This window comes from Aphelocoma coerulescens, chromosome 2 (genome assembly GCF_041296385.1).
Source record: "Aphelocoma coerulescens isolate FSJ_1873_10779 chromosome 2, UR_Acoe_1.0, whole genome shotgun sequence".
Taxonomy (NCBI): Eukaryota; Metazoa; Chordata; class Aves; order Passeriformes; family Corvidae; genus Aphelocoma; species Aphelocoma coerulescens.
The window spans coordinates 130376432-130399023 of record NC_091015.1 but is presented as its reverse complement, the minus strand read 5'-3'; the positions used below and the strand labels follow the sequence as shown (position 1 = coordinate 130399023).

Below are 22592 nucleotides of genomic sequence, written 5' to 3'. Positions count from 1 at the left end.
TTAAGACAATAGTCAAGGGAGCCCATACACTTAGCAAGTAAAACTATTTTTGTATCTTGGTTGTAATTTAGTGGCAACTGTACTTGCAGATACCAACTTGCCCTTAATCAGCAACCAAAGTAAAGATTTACAAGTTTATGCTTCCACATCTTGCATTCTGTTGTGGAGAAGGGATGCTTTCAGTCACGTTGGACGCAAAATGCCAGGCCAGACTGTTTGACTGAAGGTGATTTGTCCCAGACAAGTTTTAGGGAGAAAATACCAGCACATTTATTACCCTTCTTGTAGCCACTGTCAAGAGGACCTTCTATATCGTGAAGCAGAGGGCAAGAGGAAAGGCACAAGCATTTATCACTCCTCTTAAAATAGCATTTGAATGTCACCTTTAAAACCACACTCTTAAATCTCTTTAGTGCTTGGCTGGGATATTAACACTTCCTAAATCACTTGGAGGTAAACTCCTATGAGCCATCTTCATATCTCTAATATCTATTTGGTTTTATTTCATTTCCATTATTAGGCAGAAGCCATCTGTAATATTTACCACCTCATTCACTTTATTAGAGCACACCATAAGGAAGTTTCAACAAGGTGAGAAGAAACCTCCTCCACCAAAAGAAGCTTTTGCTATTAGACTGCTCCAGAGCAGACCGCAGTCTCGGTGAAGATCCCCGATTGCTCAAGGACTTCTGGCACTGTGACTACTGATGCACACTGCCACAGGGAGCTGTTAAAGCTGGACATCGGTGTGCACTGAGAGTCTCCACCCAACAGAACAGTCTCTTTGCCTGGAAATACTAAAAAGCAGAGCACACAGATACTGTTACCCCCCAGCCTCTGATGTTATCTGGGCAATATCAAACTGAAGCCGAGTAGAGGATCTCACCCATCAGCTAGAAACAACCGCACAATTATGAACATGCAAGAATTTCCACTCATTTTATTACATAAATCATGCCTGCTAAAAGAACCATTTTTTAAGACAAGCAGGCTCTACTCATCTGAAGCACTAAGGAAACTTTACAACAAGTTAACAGAGCATCTCCAGAAACAATGCTACAAACATGCATTTGAATCTGTTTTGTTTACTGTTTTTCAGCTGACAAGCTTCCAATAAAACTCAGGCCAGTCAGCCACTGATAACAGTCAACATCGACTCACAGGATCTACTACTACACCCAGAAAACCAAATTAAAACAGGGTAAGGGTTTTGTTTTACTAAACACACGTCATTTCTGTTTAGCTCACACCATCCCAATTTGCAGGTTTGGGCTAAGTACTGTCCCTTACAATGCAGGAGATGTGCTAGGGAACCTAGGACTCGCCTGGCTGCCTGAGCACACACTCTTTCAAAAGAAAAGTAACCTTTAAGTTTATGATGCAGCTGTAAACAAACAAATCCATCATCTAAATTAGGAGCGAAAACGGTGTTTGCCATTACATGATTTTAGATCTGCATTTTTATCTGAGGCATGAATCAACTTCATGTATGAGCTCTGGATGCCAGAGTTACTACGTTTGAAACACAGTGTAAGATCATGGTTAAGAAGATGCCTCAAATTTTAGGAGTATTTATTCAGATTTAAGTCTAGCCTCAAATTTAATGACCACAGCCCTTTACAGTCAGTTGTGCTCTCGCCAAACCTTATTCTACTTTCCCCAATAAAAGTCACACCTCTGATGTGATATATGACTAACAGCAGCTGTTGAAGCTTGAAAGACAGTAGCAGCTACAGCCTGATCAAAATAAATTAACCAATGTTTTGATAAGGAAACAGTCAATACTGGAATTACCTAATAACCTCTCAACCTTCTACTCTAACAGGGCAGACGTCTTCTAGATAGTTAAGCAAGTCACAAGAGTCACAGCCTTAAGTTGCAACCATGTCTGCTTCTTTCAAAACCAAAGAAAGCCAACACACAAATAAAAGTGGAACCTGCATCAAGCAATAATTCTAGTTAAAATACTCATTCAGCACCACTGTCCACTTCCCCATGAATGCAAACATACTAACAGCAATATTAACCATGATAAACTCAGCTTACAGTCCTTTTTTAAATCAAATAGTTTAAAAATAAGGCATGGTGCATCTTCTCTACATTCCTGCAACTTAAAACCAACATACACAGAAGCAGTGACCGTTTCTTGGGTACAAAGGGAAGAGTATCTGAACCCTTAGAAAGGTGGATAGCTGTAAAAAAGTATGAATGTATGAAAAGACAGTGAATTTTTTTTATTGCCATCTTAAACTATACAGGTTCTGCTATAAAATTCTATCACTTTTCTGTTCCTGAACATGAAAGATTGCACCAAGAAGACTGACCTAAAGAGTCAATGAATATATTTCGTTAAGGCTGCCTAGACAGCCTGTTTCTGTTCAAAGCAGTGGTGTGATCCCAACCACCAGGACACAGTCAATTGCTTAACAACCCTGTTGTTTCAATAGACAAAGCTTACATTTACTCCAGTTTGCAACATTCCAGTCTTAAACAGCTAGATCTCAAATTTAAGTAGTAGTTAACCATTGCCCAGCTTAATATTCCAAAGCTGCCTGCACTCAGTAGTCTTCAGCAGCTTCCCACTTTTATGAGTTGAACTAAACTGGCTGCTGCATACACATAACTTATCTAGGGCTGCAAACACTAAAAACCTGAACTTCATTAGTTTTGCTCCCAAAGCAGCAGATCCAGGCAGTCAAGACCAGGAAGCAGCAAGGGCAGCACATAGATGCCCCTGCCCTCCACACCATCCTCACATTCTGCCGTTCAGAAGAACATTTTGTAAATCAACAGGTTCCTCGATTCAGCTATCAACCCTTCTATAGAAGAAATACAGCAGCATTTGGCTGTGCAGCAAGTAAACTGAATAAACAGAAGGTGAGAAGGCAACTAATACTGACTGCTCCAAGCTTGAAATGACATGTGTCATGTAGAGTTATATTTTTACAGCTATTAGTTGATACCTCTGACAAAACTCTGAAGTACTTGACAGACACAAACAAACCAGCTACTCACATAATGGAAGTATGCCCTTACATACAATGCAATAAACACCACAAATACCATGCTGTTTTGAAGAACTAGGCTAAAAAGACCTCTCGTGCTAAAAAACAACACCATGCCAAAGGTCATTTTGAGACCAGAGCCTCAAAATGTAGGATTAAACATCAGGCTACTAAATCTGCATTTAAACGTTGCACATTAAAACTGCTTTTCAAAACTGCTAAGCTCCTGCTGGCTGTTAGGGGTAGTAATTTAAGCATTTGCCACATGGAAGGACATGACATAAACGACAGCAATGAAAGTCACATTCTTATTTTACTCACAAAGCTGAAGGAAAATATTCACCAAAAACTTCATAAACACATGTAACACCATGACAACATAGAAAAAGTCAGGACAAGACATTCAAATTGGGCAAGATGGCTGGTGAGGCTTCTACATTTCACCTCATTCACCTACTGAGCACACAGCACTGCTGATGCCAGGACAGTTATGCAAGTGCCTGACCGTGTCCGTGGGAAGCATGCCTTGTCTCCTACGTGCTTAATGCTTACTTTCATTGCTGTCACAGACAAGACTCATGGTACGTTCCTCCTGCATATAGATTAGCCAAAATATAAGACCAGACCTGTTAAGTGATTGCAACACCATTTCTGACTGCAGCTTCCAAAGAGACTTGGTTTCCTGAATGCCTGAAGACCTTTTTTTTTTTTTAGTTCACTTAGAATGCTTTCCTACTATACACTTCACACAGCACAGCTGTGTTAAAAATTAAGTCCGTATAGTTCAGACATCAAAGGATGGCAGGAATCTTGTTCCCCCTCATCCCGGGAAAGGGAGACAGGACTTGCAAAGATGAAAAGAATGACCTGATGCACTTCAGGAATATACTGCCTTAGTAGGAAGCATCAGCAAATATGCTTTAAGCTTTTCTGAAAAGTTTAGTTTCACATTTATCTTGGTAAAATTCAGTTAGTTCTTCACAGAAATACATCCTTACAAGGATTTGCAATAGCAACTTAAAGGCTGACAATGTCTCTTGTTAAATTAAGAAAGTGGTGGGGGGAACACGCAGAGGAAACTTCAGGTGCCTTTCCTCAAAGGTCACAGGTTTTGCCAGTGTGTAGTCAGCTAAAATGCCATGAATGATATTCAGTAATATTTTTTTGCCAGGTAATCCATGAAATCCTACATTTCTCATAAAATCGTTCAGAAAAAGCCAGATTGGATTTTATTTTCTTAATGTATGATGTATGTTGGCAAAAAACAGGCTTTCACCGAGGCAACTGAGGGCACAACAGCCTTCGAATATTTGGCAGCTTGCTGCTGTCAAGCAGCTGATGCAGGAATGACCAGCCTAGAGTTCAGCCTGTGCCACACATTTGGAAACAATATCCTACGTCATTCAAGTTCACAGGAGCTCTGATACGAGACCACAATAGCGTCACTTGGGAGGACTCTGATGCAAACCCACTGAGCCTCGCTGTTACATCATATGAAAGCACTCTCCATACCAGTTGGGCTGCAAACTCTTTGCCCTAACATGGGAGCATTGCTAATTTTAAGTCAGCACCTATAATATTACAGAAGAAGCCTCAACATGTCTTTTCTTTCCTGATCAGAAGAAAAAGAGGAAAGTTTAGAGCCATTTATTAAAAGTATGTATTTGGAGGCCTTTAATGAGGTAACCAGAGGAATAGAAAAAAAAAAAAAAGAGAAACGTTTTTTGCATTTAAGTACATCACAAACATGAGGTGAGAGAAGAGCAGACAAGCCTAATCCAGAAATATTTCAATTTTAGTGTTACGTAACCTGGAATTTTAAGGGGCCTTTTTTCATTGCATGACCACCCTCTCTTCCAACATAAGTTTAAAACACAGATGTGAGGTGGTTTATCTAAAAATAGTCCTAGATAAGTAAGAGAAACAATTGCGGTCACAAAAATATTTCAGGAATACTCTTCAAAACATTTGACAGAGGTGTTAACCTCGCGAATAACTCCATAAAGGGGAGCAGTAACATGCTCAATGTGGCCCCATAATGAGGTATGACCATGACAAGGCAGCAGTATAGCCAATACAAAAAAAATACGAAAAATTGTATCGGCTACATAGCTGCATTGTTTTGGTGGGCTGGAGACATTCGGCTGAGCACTCGCCGCTCGGCGGCTGTGCGATGGCCAGGCGAGCACAAAGCCCTGGCAGGGCCAGCGGGGAGGTGGTGTCAGGGAGAAGACTTATATTGTCGCCATCAGTCACCCAGAAATCTCCCCGCAATTACATTCCCTTCTCAAGCTGACACTAAACCGGCCCGGGGATTCAAGAGGTGGGGCCAGCGGCGACCCTGCTGGGGCGCTGAAAAAACACCCCGTGCAACCGATGGCTCCGGGCTTTTTGTGCACCTACTGCAGTTGTCACTGATTAACCAACTGATCTGGCAATTTCCTACATTCTTTTGCATTTAAAAAGGATCTGAGAGGCCCGAGAGTCATCCCCTTGCATATTCCCGGGGGAGTGGGAGGCTGCGCCCCGTCCTGCTGGGCTAAGGCGCGGAGGGGCCCCGCCACCCTCCTGCCCTCCTCCCCCAGCCCGGGCCTGCAGCTGAAAATAATTTATCTGCTCGCTCCGCCGGGCTCCCGGCATATGCGATTGGGAGGGAAACGTATCCATCATGGATAAACTTGAGCACAAAGACAGGCTGAGTGTCACAGGATACAAAAGGGCAGAGGTCGCCGCGGCGAGCGGGAGGGTTTGCGCAGGGCAGGGCAGGGCAGGGCGGCATGGCCGCCGTACGGCAGCGCCGGGCCAGGCCTGCCCGGCCGGGCACAGCCCCCGGAGTAAACAAAGCCCGAGTCACAAAAACCGGAAAAAAACCCGCAGTAAACAACAAAATAACCGGAGGGGTGACGAAGCTCCGAGTAACACGGGGCCTTTCCTCCGCTCCTTTCGCCGAAAGCAGCTCATGGTGTTTACACTCGGAAAGTTGGGAACTGTAAAAATTCATGAGGTGGAGACTCAAATGTTTCCCAGAGTTTCTGAACATGTGATTTTCACCGAAATGTATTTTTTTAATCACGGGCAGGTTTTAAGACTTAATCGTATCCCAAAAGGCTATTTCCAGCTATAGAATTATGAGCACTTTAAAGTAGCCAGACCCTATATTTTACTTTACCTGTTACAAGGCCAATACAATCATGTTTCATTCATAGTTTATGAAGTCTGAAAAACCACTTGATGAAATTACAGTCTACCGATACCACACATGGTATATTTGTCCACGTATATTCTATAATCATTTCAATTTATGACTTGTACTTAAGAGTCATTTTCCTGTACATGTGTTCTTCATAAATACTGGTAGATCGCAGACTGCGCTTGTACAGGAACCACATATCCACACTCATTTCTGTTAAGATAAATACACCCTATGCACCCAAAGTCAAAAGCCAGTTTTCACATGACTAAAGAGAACACACTTCAAGAGTGTTGGAATAAAATGGTAGTTCTCCCTTACATTCTTTACATGGTGCAAAATGAATCATCCTGCATCTGAACTTAAGCTCTCACTCAGCTTCCAGTATTGATGATCCTTTTTGCCTCATACACTTAAGCATACTGTCTTGACCCTTTCAGCAAAGAAAAAAATTATTACATATTACACCAGGAAAGGATTGCAAATTATCTTTTTTAGAAAAAGGTAACATCAGCATTTCCTAACGTATTTTAAATGAAATCACATGGAAAATGGCTTGGGTTGGAAGAGACCGTAGAAATCATCCCAAGACCTAAACACTGGATTTTACAAACTTAAAATTTTCTTTTTTTTTTACAGATTTTAACTTTGTTACAAAAAGGACCTGTAGCATCAAACTAATTATGTATTTTATAATATGGTATAGACTGTTTAAAAGAAGTGTTAAATTATTTCACTAACTTAAAATTGGCCACAAAGAAGAGGTGTTGGTGGGGGAGAGTGTGAATACAGACAGTACACTGCAGGACAGAATGCAGTACATGGAGTAAATAGATTTCAGAAACCTTCATTTAGTGCCTGGACTATCAAGTGGGTCCAGTAATGTCCCACAGAATACAGGGGACAGCTGAGATACAGGACAGATACCCAAATGATTTTCTACAACTACTGTTAATTGGACTTCTTAAATTTGAGGGGTTTGTTTAACTTATGCACCTTGAACATTCTATTGTTTTTTTGAAGAAGGATATGCCAAAAAAAGGGGTTTCTTCTTGGTCAGTGCTATGGAAGCAGGCTCTTGCACATACAAATGAAGTCTGATTTTTTGTGGTTTTGCTTTTTTTTAACATAATGCCTGGCTCACAGTGATCATCAGTACTTACTCAAATCACAACATAAACAGCTATACCAAGCTGTTCTCCCCAGTGGACAATGCCAATGGAAAAATGTGTGTCTCAACAGCTGTCTCAACAGCTTCTAATGTATATGACTAAGATACTTAAGAGTAAGCAAACTGCCAAGCTCAAGTTCACTCAGACATGGAAAAAGGGTGCCTAGATAGCATAAACAATAGTGCCAGAAATTAAAAATTTGCACTGGGGACTGTCAGATGAGTGCAACTCTTGTCAGTCCTCATGTGCAGTGTGGCCCTTCTGTCCAAGCAGGACTGAGCTCAATGTTTTTCCTCTATAAAAGCAGGTTCAAAGGGAAGAAAACCAAGTTTTCTTGTGTAAAACTTTAATGGGGCATCAGATTTTTCTTCACACAGAAGAAAGCATGTTGCTTAATCGATTTGCAGTTCTAAAATTACTCCAGGATGGAGTTTTCAAATGAACAAAAATAGTCTTCCAGGGGAAAACGTGTCATGTAAAATTCTAGAACTGTGCAATTTCACTCCCTTCTCATCAAGATTTTGAAGAACTTGGAAGTAACTATCTTTGACATGCAAACTGCTGACCCAGAATGCAGAGCCACAATCGTTGAAACTACTGCAGCCAGCAGGAGCAGCTGACATTCATCTACCACAATCTTTTACACCCAACAGGAAAGTTCTTGAGCTACCTGCAATTCCCCACAACCTCTGCAGAGTTAAATGATGAACATACAAGAGCAGTGCTGCATTCAGAGATTAGATGTGAAAGGGAATTTTTACTCATCTAGAACTGAACTTGAAAGCCAGTTCCACTTCACAGTATGCTCCACCTTCTCTCAAAAAGCAGGGTTAAACCTAATTTTATAATAGAAAGCACTATCTTCACTGTTCCTAATGATTCACAGTCTATTTAAATTTACCTGTTAAGCTTATCAATCTTACTGTAGCATCTACAGAGAATTAGAAGTTTCCAAGTCCTTTTAAATTAAAATAAACTTATAAAAACCCTGAAGCCCCCCAAAACCCAAACAAATGAACCCAAAACAAAACTTTTCACATTGCCCTCCCTCAACAAGCCCAAAAATTTATTTCTACTCACAAAACAACTGTGAGGTTAAAATCTAGCATAGGGTGTCAGGGAGTTTTTGTGTGTTTTGTGTTATTTTGTGGGGGGGTTTTTTGTTGCCGCTTTTGTTCTGGTTTTTTAAGTAGGAAAAGCAAGAAAATTAAAGGAGTGAGCAGGCTGCCTAAAAGATTAGAGTACTATTGTACAAGCATAAGAAATAGGAAGGCTTATTTTGGTAATTTTGGAAGAGTTTGATTGCAAACTTTGCTGGACTAGCAATTTCTTTCTTTTGTGTTTGTAAATACCTGAAAAAATGAAAGTATGACCAATAAAATGGCTCATTAAAAAAACCCAAGCAAACCCATTTAAGTAGCAAGGATCCCAGAACAAGAGAATTGAGGACTCTTAATCAACTACTATATGAAGACTGCTACCATGCAGATTTGTGTAAACAGACGAGTTTAGAGCTAATTCACCTACTATTCAGAGTCCAGTTCTCAGAACAAGACCTACAATGGCTAGTGAATTACTTATGCAACAGTGCAATGTAGAAACACTTTTTTCTACCAAGAGTCAAAAACCTGCTCATCAAAGGTGAATAAACTCAAACAGCTAAAACTGTATTCCTTTTCTTATCAACTATGTAGTGAGGACAGTTAGAACAGGTACAAAGAACTCTGAATTTCCAGTGCTAAACATTTCCAAAGTTATTTTATCTATATATAAAAGAGAAGAGCCTCATCCAGAATAAGATAGCTACCAAAAGGCTGAAAAATTTTACTAGGTTTTACTTAAGCATTAGTAAATGGCATTATTAGAGCATAGATTTAGATCACCTGAACCCAACAAGAAGTGCACAGCTAAGGAAAAAGCATGGATGAGGCTCTGCTAGAGATCAATTGATTTAGAAGTCACAGGAATTAGTGGCAGATTAAATACTTACGCTGTATTAGCAAATATTATTTGGATCTACAGCTGAGACTCGGGTAACTCTTTAATTAATTATGCTTGCAAAGCAATAAAATCTAGCTCCTTGTCCCTCCAATTATATATACGATATAAAACCAGTTATGAAAAGTACGTAAAAGTACTTGAAAGAGAGGATGAACTGCCTGCTGTCACTACACAATGAGCTTTCCTGACCAACATTTTACAGTACCTTTTAAATTACTGTATCTGATCACAAAACATCATCTGAAACACAACAGCATGATTCTTCCTTTCCTATCCTGATCAGTACCTGAAATCCATGTACCTGTGTTTTCAGGCAACAGTTATCCCAAAGTTAAGTCTTAAAATAGAAGCAAGAGAGATCACCTCAGGGAAGTCCATGTTATGTCCTCAAGTGAGACTGCAGCTTCAAAGCAAAGCAAGCTCTTTGCCTGCATTTCCCTCAAAGCCAGGTCTCACTTCCCAGTGCAATGGATGCCAACACCAACTGCACTTACTGTATCCCCACAGTACCCAATACATTCTGGGCAGCTCAAAAACCAAAAGGGAAGAGTCAAGCAAAAGATACTGGAACTAGCTTCACTGAGATGTCTACAAGGCAGTAGCAATAGCAACAGCTGTCAAACAGATTTGCTCATCGGGATTGTCAGGAGTTCCAGCCTCCTTCTGAGCATCCAGGTAAGCCAGCTGCCACATTCCCTTTCATATGCACTCCTCACTAGTCAACCATACCTCTCACATCAGCCTTGGGTTACACAACAGGCTGCATGGTGATCATATTCAAAAGATGTTGCTACCAAAAACTATAAGTATTTATTTAAAATTAAGACTTCTTTTTGTGTGTCTTTTTTTTTTTCTCTGTGGAAGGCTGCATTTGTGTTTGATTTGTGGCTACTTATAAATTAACTTTCTAGGAGCAGGCTACGTGAAGGTTTTATTGAACAAACTGTAAGCTTTGGACCTGACAATATTGACAGTCTCTTATCAAAAAAGAGAGTATCTATACTTACATGCAAAACTGTAAATGGCATCAGACTTATTCTTCTGATTATTCAATACCTACATTTTTAGGCACCTGCATTTGTAAGTGCAGTGGTTAGGTGTTAGTAACACTAATTGCTAAATGATGTATGTGTTCTAGTAACTCTTCCTGACACCTCCATATAAAATGGATTCTTTAGAATGAATGGAAGATGCTACGAAACAAAAATTACTATGTATTTATAACCTTTTCAGTAATCAGTAATTGAAGCATTAGGTAAAAAGAAAAACCATCAAGAAAACCCAAACAAAACCACTTCAACATCTGTGTCCTTAAAAGGAAAAAAATCCCTATTCTTTAGAGATCTCAAGATTGTAAACAGCATCGCATAAGGAAGGATTACTACATTTTTCACAACATCGAGATGCTCTACAAAGAAACAGGCAAAATCACTTCTTCTGTCTGCAATAAACACGTAATTCAATTTAGTTCATTTAAACCAGGAGAGTCAGCTCCATGGTATCTGTCTGGTCCGTAAATAGCCCTTGTTGATAATCTGAGAATTTGAGATTGTTGCTATGGCCATGACATGCTACTTTACCTGAGGATCAACAGTTAATTTTTCATTTCTCACACCTATGCCCTATGTCTTCTTCACAACAAGGACAAAACTGAGCCCCCTCTCACATCTTCTAAAACACTGAGTGAGGTAGCAGCATTAAAGCTGGAGTAGATTTACAGTAAGGTCCAGATGAGTACTAAAAAAGCCTTTTTCTGCAGAGCTGAAGCCAACTAAAACAAGTTTAAACCAGAGTTTCGTTTGAGAGGCAAGGAGAAAGTATACATCAACAAAGCAGCGATGCAAGGAACATCTACAAGATAGAAATCTATGGAGCACCTCTATTTCAAACCTGTGATGGCAATACAGTCCAATCATTCATATTTTGTTGGAAAAGCAGTGTCCATCTTATTTCACCAGAGACATACTGCCTTTTAAGGTAACTGATACAAATTAAAGGGTGGTATAGAACACACTGAAATCTTTTTATCGTTTTGAGAACTAGATTGAAGATTTCAGCATTTATCACAAACTTCCCATTTCACTGGAGTCAGAGACCATCCAGCCAGTTTCCCCTACTTGTTTGACCTAAGCATCTGCAGTTTTGAATGAATTAAAACCCAGATAACTACTAATGCATCCATTTAAATTAATATCCTATTTCTGCTGCACTGTACTGTAGCTACTTAATCTGAGAGCCTTGTAGCCAGACAGACTAGCATACCAAATAACCAAACTCCTTAAACCATCTGTAGACACTCACTCCACTGTTTGTTGTTCCCAAACTTCAGAAATAACAAGCTGGATTCCCCTTGACTCTGATCTTGTGTCTTTCCTAGTAATGCTCCAAGTGCAGAACACAGGGTGGGGAAGCTCCTTTCCAAAACATTGCAAAGCCTCTTCCCCGACTTCTCCATACACTCTTACTGTTCAGCTGAGCTCCCAAACTATTAACATGGTAATTGCTCACAACTGAGCACAGCTGAGAGACTGAGTCGTGCAAATGTTATCTATCAATAAAAACACTCCTGTCTCACAAAGTCCTCCCCTTCTTGGTCAGTGTTTCATCTCTTCCATGTATTTCAAGAAGGCAACACATCTCATGAGCCTGGAGCTTCTCTTCTCACTCTGCATGGAATGATGTGTGGCAGCTGCACTTGCACAGAAAACCATCCAGAAGTATATTACACTTCTGTTAATGCAATACATCTATCATCCCAAAAGGCAAACAGTTGCTCCTATCAGCAACTCTGTAATATTTTATTTCCTCATTATCAATTTCTGCCAACATCAAGCTAATAAATGCATGATCCCTAGTTAGAAATCAGTGGTTAAGTTACATATACTATATTAGCCAGAATGTGGGGGCAGAGGGGGGCTAATTTGAGAAATACATAGAAACCTTGCTTTCAGGAGAATGAGAATTAGCACTTTTAATGTGCTCTGGGATTTCAAGTTGAATGTATGAGCCACTTAAAAAAAAAAAAATCACTTTACAGTAATTTCCAACTGGTTGCCTAACACCCATCTCCTAAGTGACTATCATCAAAACATAACCATAACACTAGCAATGAATTAATATTAAAACCCTTCAGTGAGATCACAGAAGTCCTCAAAAACAGCCCAAGTTGTCAGAGCACACACTTCTCCCACACACTGAGTAGTAGTCAGGATATAAAAGCTTTGTTCAATTACTAAAGTGGGTGCTAGGTAGACTTCTCATTTACACATATAATTTTGAAATCCAAACCAATTTGACAGTGTCTAAACAGATTTCAGAAGCAAGGAACGACTACTTCCACAAAGAAGATGATGCAGTAGTCAGAAAAAGGGAAGCTACACTCACCCACATGACAATTTGACTAGGAAGACACTGCTCTTTGACAGTTTCATATACTTTGGCAGGGATAATGAGTGAAGTTTTGCAGGGTTTCTGTGTACCAGCAAATCAGAAGTGGCTACAATTCTTCACTTATAAAATGGACATTTTGTTGTTCACCTGTTTTGCTTTACAGAAATACTCTGTTGCAGGCCTGCATTGCCACTCACTCTCTGCTGATATTGGTAACTCACCAGTATCACTCAAGAGAGAGCAACCGCCCAGCGATCTGTCAAAGGCATAATCTAAGCAACTGCAAAATGGAAGTGCTAAAGACAAGAGCAGCCTAAAATAGCAGTCTGAAGATGGGCAGCAGGCATCTGCCTGCCAAAAGCGAAACACCTCGCAGGGTAAAGTTCCCTGGCTCCTGGGCCAAGAGAATGATGGCCACTCCAAGGTTTCTTAACGCCTCCCTTGGCTCCCTGCTACTTCTCACTAGTTGCATATTTTTGTCTTCACAAATAAGGCTTCAGCTATTTCTCTGTCTGCATGCTGCAGGTTAGCATTTAGCATTGCTGGACATTTCTGAGCCCACCAGACAGTAGCACAGTGACCCTCCCAGGGCAGGGGGCAGCTGCTGTGTCAGGCAGGTCTACAGCATCGCATCCGCAACTAAGATGAGCAAACATATTCACTACAAAGAAATGAAAATGCACCTAACAAAAGTTTTTCAAAATATTAGATGTGCATGTGTTGAATGCCAAGGTTTCTGATAAAAAAGGAAAATAGGCATGCAAGCCATTTTCTGCAAAACCACAACCCCTTAATTCCCCAGGTCAGCACAGTGTCTGGTCCTTCAACATTTTACTCGGCTCAGCAGATGAGGAAACAGTCGCACCAGAAGGCCCTGTAACAGATGGAAACCAGAGCAGCTGGAGAGCAGGGAAATGTCTGTGCGGGTGAGGGGGTGGGGGCAGAAAGCCCATCCCCACTCCCAAGCTCTAAAGCTGCATGCAGCCATCACGCCCTACTGCAAACTCAGCCCACGGATCTGCTGGGGAGAAAGTTGAAGGAAGCAGTATGTGGTTGGATGATTTAGTGCTTCCCAGACTTCCCATCAGGAGAGCAATACTGAGCCATGTAACACAGGGCTGCAAGCACTGGTTGTGAACCCCTCAGGGGTGCAAGAGATAGTGGAAAAGAGCAAGCTGGGCATTTGTCTTCTTCATGGAAAGCACAGCAGATGAAGAACTGCCACTGCCAGCTGGAGAAAGCCTAGAACTGGAGCAGTGAGGAAGGAAACAAAAGTACACATGCATACTGGAGAAATGAGTAGGGAAACAGTGAACGAACTGATATCAAAACCTGCCAAGGTCTGAGGGACCTGTTTTTCTTTCCTTTTTTAAGTAAGAGGTACTACAAAACCAAAATGGCACAGAGATACATTTTGAAAGAGGGAAAAAATATGGTAAATGAGGAAGAATAAGAATTGAAGAAAAAAGCCCTGCCATATGTTACAATTATTTCACTGCAGTTTAGATTCACAGCTTTACAACACCTGCGCAGTTAATAACCGTATTAAGTCATACATGATGTCACCAGTATTTCCTTTCTTTCTCAACTTAGTTAACTATCAGGGAAATACATCCAGCAGGGGTTTCTATGCTTTGGGAAAGACAAATGACTGTCCATGATTAAGATGCCCCTCCCCTGACACAGTTTGGAAGGTAGCCTACCCCCAGTTCCCAGATGAGGGAAATGGACCAAGCCCTGTGAGGGAAACTGAGCCATAAAGCAGGGATAGTTTATTATAAACAAGACAGTGAGGTGGGCTTTTTTTCTTCTTTGTTTCTTTTAATCCTGGTTGGAACTATCTTCTGCAATCCTGGCTGGAACTACCTTCTGCAATCCTTTTGGTTCCTCAAGTCAGGAGACAAGAAACTAAACTGATCAACTTATAAGACGGAAGTCCTCATATTAGAGCAGGAGATTACAGTGTTAACCCAGATAACGCAAACAAGGTCAGTCAGCGCTTGTAAAAGGCACACAGAAATACTCCATTATATATATACACATATATAAAACTGTTCATTACCTGGCCTGCCACGTAGAATTAGACTTTGAACATTGATTTTCAGCAGCTGTGAGCAACTGCAAAATTGACAGGGCAGTGGAAAGTTTTCATGATGATTTTTCCTCCTTAGTTATTCCTGTTCCCAACCACAAGCATGATGCTTTTGTTCTGCTATTACCCCAAACACTCCAAGGAAATGTTCAGGTGCAGTCTGACACCAGAGGTAAGCTGATCTAACCATTAGTTGCCATCAGAAGATCATCACCACAGGAGTAGCTGAACAGCAATGACAGCACAAGGGAAGAAGTAAGAGCGGTACTGCTGATTTCAAGCATCACAACCCATTGGATCAGCTCATTACTATACCATGCATTCAAACTGCCTTCAGGCCACAGCCAGGTGGTTCAACAACTTAACCTGAAAAACAGCAGTAAAACAATACAGACATTTGCTGTACAGAAAGATAGGAGAAAACAGTGTCTGCTGATATGATTTGCAGAAAAAAAAAATTAATTCTGATTTGGTCATATACGTGAAAAAATATTTTTCATTCAACTGATGAAACTTTCAAATCAACACCAAAGACTACACAAAGCATGGAAAACCTTGCTGTTACCTCTAGCTACTCCTGCTGGCTGGAACACTGCTGACTTAAGAGTTACTTCATACTGATGTACAACTCCAGTGAAGGACGTACAAATATTCTGGGATCTGGCATTAGAATTTCTTTTGGAAAAGAAATGTTATATATCGGTGTGATTTAGGAAAGTAAAGGCCATTTGTGAATACTAAGGATATTTGTCAAGAGAGTCAAATAGCAGGTTTTAGTTAAGACATTCCAAAAGCAATTAATCCATGGTGTTCAGAGGACGGCCTTCAGCAGTTCAAGCCAAGCACACGCACAGTACCTCAATGAATGGCTATGATGGATAAACATGCTACTTAAAGGAAGAATATTTCATTGACATCCATTCAACACCTCAGAAGCCTTCTGGACAGAGAGGTAAAACTTTCTTAGATTTTTTCATTACACTTCTCTTGCTCACACTGTAGTTGTCTGCAGTCTTTCCTAAATCCCCATACTAGAAGTCCATTTGCATAAGATTGGATTTTACATATTCAGGGAGGTTTTAAAACATATTCACCAGAAGAATTTTTAAATATACCCCACTATTTGAAACACTTTTGTTCCAAGAGCTGACCATTACAGACTATTTTCTAGATATGGCAGGACAAATTCCTTCCTGTCTGAGAGTTTCCATGGTAATAAAAGTCCCCTTTAAACACATTCACGGTGGTTTGGGCAGGCCAAACAGGCAGCCTTTGTACTGAAAAGCTCCCTCTTTGTACTCCTCTGTGCTGATCCTGCACAAACTACCGTAAAAGTGTATTTTAGTGGAGGCAGAGTAAAACTAAGGCTCACATCAGTTTCACACGACAACAGTTTATTCCACAGCACAGATACAATCCTCTGGAAGATTCCCTTCCCAAAAAATTTTGAGTGGTTGGAGAAAGCAATCTGCAAGACAATCTAGGGCATATTTCAAGTCGACCTAGCCCCAAGAACTTTGCCACTTCCACTTTTAAAAAAGATGAACTGAAATGACCACTCTCCTTTTCCCTTCCCCCCCCTCCCCACCATAGTCTCACTGGTATCTGGAGGTGGCGTATTTACACCAGCACATGCGTCTCTAGTTAAACCACATACTGGTCTCAATTGGCACCTCCATATCAGCATAGAGATCTGTCATGGAAAGGCACTGGGAGAATGACCTAATGTGGCTCAGAATGTTTGAAGGAATATATGGAAACAAACAAAAAAAATGTTCTTAGAATGTTCAACAAAGCACCTCTCTTTAAATTTCTATCTATTCACATTTGTGCTTCAGCACCTTTGAGCAGTAGCACAAATTTCAGCACATTTAGGTCTTGTTACAAATAAAACATTTTTTTTATTAGAAATTTACATTTTGGTAAATCTCACAGTATTTCAAATTTAGAGAGATTTTTTTTTCTGCTACCATTTCAGTGGACTTACAGATGCCAGATCAACTCCACAGGCAATGATTCTCTTAAAGAACTAAATCATTAACATAAACATGCAAGTTGAATTCACTAAGAAGGGTTTCACAGCCATCCCTTAGATTTTTCTTTTACTAACTTCAAAAAATTTGCATGGAGATCATTTTAGGTAAGAAGTCTCTATGTCCTGGTCAAGTTTGTTCACTAGAGTTTTCAATGTTTTAGACATCTCAGACTCTTAAGTACAGCTCAGTTCCCAAGTCACTTTCTTTGCTTATAGTAAGGGAGAGGAAATTTAAGCATCTAATTTGCATAGTGAGCTTTTCTCCAGTGCTACCATTAAAATTTGGGGGGTTTTCTTCTACCTCATCTAGTGGAAATTTCAGCATAGCACAGTCAGTGTAGCAGAGAACTCTCTTATCCTGGCTTTTGAGAAAATGTATGAAGAAAGAAGAAAGAACAGCAGGAATAGCTCCCAGAAACCAACATAATGCTTTATTATCTCTCATCTCCACAGTTTAAAACACCCCTCAAACATACACATGCACATCCCCTTTCTCAGCTCCCACCCCCACCATGTAGCTCAGTCCCTGTTGGGTGCCACAGTTTCGGAGAAGTCTGATCTTGACTGTGGACTCTCTGCTTCCCAAAAACTGAAGCAGTTTGTATGGAAAGCATTATCCAGATGAGTGAAAAAATCAGTCTTGGGATCACTTTCACATGCATAAGAATGAAAATACCTGATCTTTGTCAGATCAAATTTAGAGGCTTTTAGAGTTCTTTTTTGGCAATAGAGGAAACAGCCTTAAAATTACAGCAAATTTAAAATTGTGGGAGGCAATGCAGTAACATTTAAGGAAAGCAGACAGAATAGAATGTGTGAGAAAGGCACATTATGCAGAACTATGCTGACCCATAAACCCAAGCTACAGCTGTAACTTTCTGGAGAAGCTTTTTGGTAGGCAATTTTAAGGACAGGCTCAGACCAGATACAGGAAAACCAGGTGACAGCAAAGTATTCATGAAATGCCTCTCAAAATAACAGGTCTAGTAGCTCACTGACTACTGGCAACTGAAAAATTATGGGTTTAGCTTCAGCAAAGCTAGCAGCATTTATTTTTTTCCAATAGAAAATTTCAACTTAGGAAAAGAAACTGAACAGAATTTGTTTTGGTTGCCAGCAAAACCTGGTCTATCGCTTTCCTTGAAACTAGTCCAATTTAAACAAACATCAATGTAACATCCCACATTTCTCATGCTAGCAAATCTTATTAAGAAGACTTTCCACAAACACATGGTATTGATCAGTTATTATCAACAACAAAAAATTCATATGCAGTCCTTAAGGATCATTCGTAGTAAATCCATCTACTTCAGCAATCTAGCCATAAATCTATCTCCATAAACAGACACATTAGATGATTTTCGCTGTAGGTTGTAATATTTCTGAGTATGTTTAAATTGCTCTCAAATTATGCTTTATCAAGCCATCATGCTGATTGTAAGATAAGTGAATATAATCAGAAAAGGTAAATTCAACCCTCTATTTCTTATGCACCCTCTTCTTAAAATCAGAATCATTGTACGACAAAGATTTCATTACCACCCTGTTCTGACAGAAACCAATATTAATTATTATTTGAATTAACCTTTGAGCCATAGTTTTCATCAGTACTCGGTAAAGACACGGACAATTTCTAATTACATTCTACTCTCATTATAAGTCACTAGGCTGTAAAGCTGCATCTGACAAGACTGCTATACTTGGCCTTGAAATGCTTTGGACTTCACTATAAATCTTTCAGAAACATCCATGAACTCATTGAATACAAGAGCTATCACACAGGATGCTTCTCCAACAATTTAGAAGCTGTTTTAAAGGGATACCAAGTGCGATATGACTGAACTGCAATACTATTCCTAAAGCAAAATAAATTATCAGTGTCTTTATCATTCGGCATCACTAGGTAGATGAGCTCTTACCAAAAGTTACATACAGTGGATTCACTCAGTCTATCAAGTGCAATTATACAGTGATCATGAACTAACTCATAATTATATTCAACAAATAGTATAAGAAAATTAAAAATTTATAGACTGAGAGAAATCTGATTCCAAAGCTTACAGCAAGTATCTACAATATAGGCTGTATTTATTACAGACCAGAGAGAGAGGTTTGATCTACTAAGGAGTTATTAGTTCTCTAGCAGGAAATATGGATTTTAAGGGTCATAAATGAAGAATAACCTGTAATTAATATATAAAAATTAGTGCAAGAGGGTATTATTTCTTTTGTAATTTTTCAGCTTTACCTCACATAATCACTTTGCTGCAGTCAGTTACCTAGCCAGAAAAAAATGAAATATACACATGGATTTAGGGAAAGTGAATGCTGTTCTGGAGAACAGGTTTCTACCCTCGACTATGCCAAATCTCTTGAACGAACAAATTAAACTTCTAACAGAGTGATTTCTGGCTTTGTAACCCGAGCCTCTCTTTTGCAACTTCACAAAGCTCACATCTATGACTAACTCCAAATGTCCAATCTCTAAGCAAAAGACAGTTTTATTTGAAGGAATACCAGAGGCTGGGATCTATCAGGTTTCAAAACCAGAACTTGACTTAGCTGCTGACTCAAGACATATTTCAAGATAACAGAAGCATATTTCAAGATACCATTTTTAACCTTCCACTGTTGAAAATACCTGTATCTTAAAACAGAAGCCTCAGTATGTAATCAGTCTAATTCCAGTGAATGACATTTCATGTTAAAGAAACCTTGACTTGGACTATGTGTCACAACATATAATACTTTAGATTTTGTTAATCTCAAAAAAAAACCAAAACCCCAACCAATGATCGTTCCTTCACAGATCACTTTTATGGATGCTGTTAATTACACAGAAGATCCAAGGTATTAATTCCACAAACATTTTAAAGAGAAATTACAAGACACAAGAGAACCTAATATGAAGTTTGGAGGATTAACACAGAAAATGCCAGTTGTACTTGTATTTAAACATATTGTGGATTCCATTAGTTAATGCACAGCAACTTTGTAATCACACAGGGTAATGATGGTCCATGACTAGGAAAATAGATGGATTTAATCAAACTTATCATGAGACAGAATATGGTAAGAGAATTCAGATCTCTTGATTTTTGGAAATGGCTAGAGATGATGGATGGGACTCCAGTCTATAAAAATGCAGTGTTTGTAGCACTGGTGTCAACAGTGTTACCAATTCTAAACATGCCTCCATTAATCCTGTCCACATAGTCTGAAACTATCCAGGCCCTTCACCTTAAGGCCCCAACTTGCTTACCCACTCAAATTGGCCATCCTGGTTTGTTGACTTTTTCTTTTCCTTGCAGTTACATGCTTTTCGGAAGTCACTCTAAACATACAGCTTCTTTGTACTACATTAGCATCTACCTGAATATTCAGATAATAAGTTTTTCTTTTATGCCCAATACACTAAATGCCAACATTATTCTTCTACTTCTCTGCTAAAAACATGTAACTAGTAGTTTGACTATTTCTTTTCTAGACATATGTGGGTAAAAGGAGACTAGAGGAAAGAAAAATTATCATTCTTCACCATACATAAACTGCGCTTATGCAGAAACAGACAATTCAACTCCTACTGCTTATCCTTATGTATCTCATTAATAAGAACATGTTGCCAAGTGATGGGAAGATGTCTGATTCAGATCAATAATCATATGGAGAAGGGGGAAAGGAGGCATCAGAACCATGGTGGGATTATCTGTCTTTATGAACATTTTAAAGTACTTTCCACATAAGATTTCCAAGAGTTTACTACTGTAGTTAAACTTAAGGGTAGACCAGAAGGACAAATATATATCCAAGCCTTTGAAAAGGCAAGGAAAACTGACAACTTTCTGTCAAAGAGTCTGTTTTGATTTTATCCTGCAACAAACCTATGTTGTGACTCTATTCTGCTAAGGCATAACTGTTTCACGGATCACAGAATCATAGAATAGTTAGGGTTGAAAGGGACCTTAAAGATCATCTAGTTCCAGTCCTCTAAAACAAAGCACATGATTTAATCTCATCAAACTAATCAACACATACACCCTTTTGATTAAAATTAAGATAATACTTACAAGATCATTAAACCATCAACACCAAACTTATTTGAAAAATGTATTTGGCCAATAGAAAGGTGTCATTTTAAAAGCTCCCAAAAGATACTGCCTTATTGCTGGAGTGGAGGCAACACAAGTGAGACATGCCTTTGAGAAGGATCAAAGAAATAGAAGCAAGAAACCTATAATCCATAGCTTTGTTCATGCTACTAGATTAAGACCTACTTCCCCTTTCCAGTGCCACTTTCAAAATCCCATCTGTGGGGGAGGATAGGGGACAAGGAGGTTAAGAGAGAAACCAACAGCATTACAGCACCTCGTTTTGCTTATCAGCTATTCATAGACCATGACAAAATCCCCAACTGTCCTCGTGCCATTTGTTCACATCAAATTTGCTAGCAACGTTTTTCAACAAGCCTATAAGCAACATATTCTAATAAATCAGCCTATAAAAGCACCTATTCCATTTAAACCTCAGTGCTAAATGACTGATAGCTTGTGATCTTCCAATAGCAGAGATACATCCTACTAATGCACAACTACGCAGCTTTTAAACAAATTCTAGATTTCCCCTCTATTCTTCATGAAAGTTACTTAGGAGGCGAAATTCAAAATGGGTTAGAGTTAGGGAAGAGATAAAAAAATGAATGGCAAGAGCACCCATTCACTAAAAAAGAGAATCTACCATGCCAGAACACTCTGCTTTTAATTGTGTCTAGGCTGGATTACTTTCAGCTCTTGTTACTTCAAATTCTATTACCAGCCTTTTCTTTGCAAACAGAAAACCACCTCTCCACTTTCTTCTAGGTGCTTTGCTTGTATTAGTTGAACTAAGAAATGACCACATCCTAAAATTCCTTTAAGTTCTTTCATAAGTCAAACCCTGTATTTCTGCATAGTTCCTTTTCCTGTTACCCTCAACAAATTTACATGTACAGACATTGATTGCAATTTAACTTTTTAGTAGAAAACAAAACAACTGGTGAGTTTATTTTGTACATATGGCATGCTATCTAGAAGCTGTAGTAGGTTTCATGAGAAAGCTTAAATATTAACTTAGCAAAGCAGGATCATGACTCCTCAACAACTGAAATAGGCACAAGCATTTCATGACACCTGCATTCATGTTAAAGTAAAAATTAATTTTATAAGATCTCTTTTAAACTTCTGTTTATTTCCAAATCTTATGAACTCATACTTGCCACCCTTCAGAGCATCCATTTTGAAAATGTAACTGCTCCTTCTCTATAAAACCAGTTTGCCTACTTTCATGACCATGAATTCTTAAATATTTCATGATCTTAATACAGCTAACATTTTTTTCCATTACTTTACTATAAAATTTCTCAAATTTCAGTTGCTTATGCTGAACAACTGTGTGAGTGCATGTTACAGTCTACTTTGAAAGAGCAAGTGACTTTCAGGAGAGCCTCTTCCCTAACACAAGTTATCAAATGAAACACAGAAGTAACAGTGATGCCCGTGACTTCAGATTTACAGACTTATGAATTTCCAAGTCATTCTGAGCAAAGCAACGTAATTCTCAAAAACCCTGCAGTATGAAGTAGTTATTATTTGTGCAATAGTTCTTCTAAATATGGTGCTCACACATCTATACATGAAGACATGAATAAACTCTTACTGTTCCACCACTGCTT

The 22592-nt window shown here is 39.3% G+C and overlaps 1 protein-coding gene across 8 annotated transcripts in view; it reads right to left on the bottom strand.

Moving 5' to 3' along the window:
- The window catches only part of CHD7 (chromodomain helicase DNA binding protein 7), a 131912-nt gene that overhangs the window by 91553 nt on the left and 17767 nt on the right, over positions 1-22592 (bottom strand). The window contains exon 1 of one of the 8 annotated variants that reach the window (XM_069004817.1): positions 11670-11767. The exons of 6 other annotated variants lie outside the window; for them this stretch is intronic. The gene's annotated coding sequence lies outside the window, so the exon portion shown is untranslated. Of the gene's footprint in view, positions 1-2458; positions 2476-11669; positions 11768-22592 lie in introns of those variants that run through there. One more of the 8 variants, XM_069004818.1, reaches the window with a different exon arrangement.